This window comes from Cervus canadensis, chromosome 7 (genome assembly GCF_019320065.1).
Source record: "Cervus canadensis isolate Bull #8, Minnesota chromosome 7, ASM1932006v1, whole genome shotgun sequence".
In the NCBI taxonomy this organism is placed as follows: domain Eukaryota; kingdom Metazoa; phylum Chordata; class Mammalia; order Artiodactyla; family Cervidae; genus Cervus; species Cervus canadensis.
The window spans coordinates 43,022,009-43,027,216 of NC_057392.1; positions in this window are offsets into that span (position 1 = coordinate 43,022,009).

Genomic DNA, 5,208 nt, shown 5'->3' on the forward strand with positions numbered 1-5,208 from the left:
GGCAACCTGACTGGGAGGGAAACAATAAATAAAACCCACAGATTATGAGCCTAAAAGCAACTCCCAGGAGAAAAGTACCCCAGACACCCGCATCCACCACCAGCAAGTGGGGGCTGAACGGAGAGGAGCGGGCGGCATTGCTTGGGGTAGGGTCCGGGCCTGAGTGCCCTGAGGACAATCGGAGGGAGCTTTTGTGAGTTGCCAACTTGAACTGTGGGAGACCAAAAGAGAGAGAGAAAATTAACTGGCCCGAACACACTGCAGGCCGTTCGCAGAACAAAGGGACCGAGAAAGTCCAGAGAAGAGCTCGCAGGCTGCGGACGGGCCCAGTCCCGTCGGAGGCAGGAGGCAGGGGGGAGGGGAAGGGGGCAGGCTTGGCCCCAAGGACTGCATCCCCTGCAGCACTGCAAACAGGCCTCCAGTTTCTAATCAAAGACCTCCTGAGATTCTGGATGGTTGACATCCGCCGGGAGGGTCGCGGCGAGACACAGTGCGCAGGCACCCGACTGGCGCGGGCGGAAACTGAGACTGGGACCACGGAAGGGAGTGGGCGCGCCACGCCCGGGGAGAGTGCGCCCGTCAAGCCCCTGGCTGCCTGGACCGCTCTGACGGGGAAGGCACAAAGAGCAGGCGCAGCTTTTTGGTCCGCGCTTTTGTGGAACATCTGAGGGCTGGAACCATGCGCAGCGCGGGTGTGCTCCATATAGAGCAGCCGCGAGCCTGAGCAGCGCAGACAGAGAAAGCAGCGCCAGCCCCTCCCCGCAGCGCGACGGAACTACCTACCTGAATAAGAGTCCACCTCCGCCCGCCTGTGTCAGGGTGGAAATGAGGCTCTGAAGAGACCGGCAAACAGAAGCCAAATAAACAAAGGGAACCACTTTAGAAGGGACCAGTGCAACAGATTAAAATCCCTGTATAAAACACCGACTACACCGGAAGGGGCCTGTAGATATCGAGAAGTGTAAGCTGGAACGAGGAGCTATCTGAAACTGAGCCGAACCCACACTGACCGCAACAGCTCCAGAGAAATTCCTAGATATATTTTTACTTTTTTTTTTTTTTAAGTAAGAAAAAAAAATTTTTTTTTTAATTTTTTCTTTTTTATTTTTTCTCTTTTATTTTCCTTTAAAATCCCCTATTACTCCCCCATTACTCCTTAACTTTCATTTTCATAGATTTTTATGATTTTTTTTAATTAGGAAAAAAACTTTTTTTTTTCTTTCTTTCCTTTTCTTTTTCCTTCTTTTTTTTTTTCCTTTTCCTCTTCTATTTTCTATTTTTCTTTTTCTCTTATTTCTTTTAAAGTCCTCTAGTACTCCTCTACTACTCCTTAATTTTCATTTTCAATACACTATAACCTTACAAAAAAAAAAAAGAAGAGAAGCCCTATTTTTAAACCGAACTTCATATATATTTCTAAAATTTTTTGTGTGTGTTTTGGTTTTTGTTTTTAATATTGTATTTTTAAGAGTCTAACCTCTACTCTAGATTTTTAATCTTTGTTTTTCAGTATATGATATAAATTGTGGACATTTAAGAATCCAATATTCAGTTCCCATTTTTATTCAGGAGTGTGTTGATTATTCTCTCCCAATCTTGACTCTCCGTTTTCTACCTCTGAACACCTCTATTTCCTCCCTGCCCCTTCTCTTCCCAATCCAATTCTGTGAATCTTTGTGGGTGTCTGGGCTATGGAGAACACTCTGAGAACAGACAACTGCGTAGATCTGTCTCTCTCCTGAGTCCCCCCTTTTCTCCTCCTGCTCATCTCTATCACCCTCCTCCCTCTCCTCTTCTTCATGTAACTCTGTGAACCTCTCTGGGTGTCCCTAACGGGGGAGAATCTTTTCACCATTAACCTATAAGTTTTATTATCAGTGCTGTATAGTTGGAGAAGTCCTGAGACTACTGGAAGAATAAAACTGAAATCCAGAGGCAGGAGACGTAAGCCCAAAACCTAAGAACACCAGAAAACTCCTGACTACATGGAACTTTAAGTAATAAGAAACCGTCCAAAAGCCTCCATACCTACACTGAAACCAACCACCACCCAAGAGCCAATAAGTTTTAGAGCAAGACATACCACGCAAATTCTCCAGCAACGCAGGAACATAGCCCTGAACATCAACATATAGGCTGCCCAAGGACACACCTAACACATAGACCCATCTCAAAACTCATTACTGGGCACTCCATTGCTCTCCAAAGAGAAGAAATCAAGTTCCATGCACCAGAACACTGACGCAAGCTCCCCTAACCAGGAAATCTTGACAAGCCAATCGTCTAACCCCACCCACTGGGTTAATCCTCCACAATAAAAAGGAACCACAGACCTCCAGAATACAGAAAGCCTACTCCAGACACAGCAATCTAAACAAGATGAAAAGGCAAAGAAATACCCAACAGGTAAAGGAACATGAAAAATGCCCACCAAGTCAAACAAAAGAGGAGGAGATAGGGAATCTACCTGAAAAAGAATTTAGAGTGATGATAATAAAAATGATCCAAAATCTTGAAAACAAAATGGAGTTACAGATAAATAACCTGGAGACAAAGATTGAAAAGATGCAAGAAATGTTTAATAAAGACCTAGAAGAAATAAAAAAGAGTCAATTAAAAATGAATAATGCAATAAATGAGATCAAAAACACTTTGGAGGGAACCAAGAGTAGAATAATGGAGACAGAAGATAGGATAAGTTAGGTAGAAGATAAAATGGTGGAAATAAATGAAGCAGAGAGGAAAAAAGAAAAAAGAATCAAAAGAAATGAGGACAACTTCAGGGACCTCTGGGACAATGTGAAATGCCCCAACATTCGAATTATAGGAGTCCCAGAAGAAGAAGACAAAAAGAAAGGCCATGAGAAAATACTCGAGGAGATAATAGCTGAAAACTTCCCTAAAATGGGGAAGGAAATAGCCACCCAAGTCCAAGAAACCCAGAGAGTCCCAAACAGGATAAACCCAAGGCAAAACAACCCAAGACACATATTAATCAAATTAACAAAGATCAAACACAAAGAACAAATACTAAAAGCAGCAAGGGAGAAACAACAAACAACACACAAAGGAATGTGGTATGTACTCATTATTTATACAGGTTGAAAGAATGATTAAATGCATGAACTTGGGTATTCCAAAACCTCAATTTCTTGATGCTCTACTTTTCTCCTTGTTATAAAATGGAAACCTCAGATTTTAAAAGGTTGAAAGCCTTTTTCAAGTAAAGTCGGCTTAAAACACTGTTCCTGTCCTCTGGCTACCATAATAAAACATTATTGAAACATCATCATCATCACCAAACATGCCTAGGGCTCTATATTAGATATAAAAGTCTAGGATTTTACATAGTACAGATTCCCAGCTCACATTCTGGTTAGGAAATAAAAGTGTCCACACACACCCATATATACACATAGGTAAAATAAAATATGCATATATGTGTTAAGTGCCAAATAGATAAGAATAATGACCAGAGAGTCAGAGGACTAGGCTCCATGAACAAGTTTTCTTACCTGTAAACAAAATCATAATTCCTACACCTCGTAAAATAATTCAAGATTTACAAGAGAAAGCAGCCACCAAAGATGGCTTTTAATGTTACATGACACTAAAGTCTCAAAAATAATAACCATTCAGAGCTTTTACTTATGGCACAAACTATTTTAAATGCTTTCTTGTACTAACTCATCTGGGCTTCTCTGGTGGCGCAGCGGGTAAAGAATCTGCCTGCAATGCAGGAGACACAGGTTTGATCCCTGGGTCAGGAAGATCCCCTGGAGAAGGGAATGGCTACCCACTCCAGTATTCTTGCCTGGATAACTCCATGGACAGAGGAGCCTGGTGGGTTGAAAAGAGTCCTTTGGATTGCAAAGAGTCAGACAGGACTGAGCAACTTTCACTTCTTCACTAACTCATTTAATCCTCTCAACAACTGTAAAGTATAAGTACTATTATTCCCCCCCCCCCCAATTTTAATGATGAGCATACTAAACTTTGGTTTGCACAAATCACACTGTAGAGTATGAGGGTAAAGTTTCAAAGATTCTGGCTCTAGAACCTGCGTGCTTAATACCACAGGAAACAATCTAAGTATACTTTAAAAGAGCAGAATTTAGAGAAGCAGATATGCTGAGGGAGCCACGTTCATCTACCTGGCTGGAACAATAAATGAAAAATTTGGCGAAGATAGCAGTTAAGGAAGGAAGTTTTCTGATTACACAATCACCTTTAAAAGCCACCACTGTCAAGGCAACCATTTGTAAACTTTCTCTTGTGTTTCTCCTCTACTATAGCATATCTCTCTCCTTTACCCTTATAGTCATTAACTTTTGACAGGGGGAAAAAAAAGACAATTATTTTTCAATAATTAAAGCTACTATCCTGCTGCCAGAGCACACACTCTGGTCTTGATCTTCTGAGAATCTTTCCTATGAGGCCGTGTCCTTAATGCCGCCAAGGATCCCTGTGAAGGAAAGAAATGAAGAAGGCAGGCAACCCAACGTAATCTAGCTGGAACTGATCCTAAGCATCTTCAGATCTTAACTCTGAACCTTTTTTACTCACCTTTCTTAACACCCCCTTCCCCACTTCAATCCCTCCCCCCATCCAAATAACAACCGCTGAGGTAACAGCGTCGCCTCCAGTCAGATCCATAGACTGCGCTCTAAGGCCAAGGGCTCCTTTACTCCGGATTCTAGACTCGGCTTTGGCGATACCAGGCTTCGGACATCAGGCCTCACGCCCACGAGCCGGCCCTCCCCCTCCTCAGTTTCCACAACACATCTCCTCAAAAAGGCCGGTTCTCCTTCAAAGAGCTCCTAAAAACCGGGCTGCTTGGTCCAGAAGCCTGTGGTCCTGCCCTCTGGGTATCCCGGGGCCGCCTCCTTCCCAGACGCCACTTGAAGTCGGCTACCTCATTCCAGCCTTGCGTCGCTCCACTAAAGAACTCGGCTCCCAGCACGTTACCTCAGAAGCGCCGCCTCCCTGGGGCTGCGTGCGTCGCAAAGCGTGAAGTTGGCTCAGGGACCAGGAGCCTCGCGGCCAAGGGGCGGGGCGCCCTTCTCCAGGAAGCCAATCAGCGCCCAGTGGGACGGCGTTCAGCTGGCGCGGGGCGGAGTCCGTAGTGGCTGCACTGGCAGCAGCAAGCGCAGCTGGTTCAGGCTGAGCTGGCAACTGGTAGTGGGCGCTAACGGCCCAGGTAAAGTC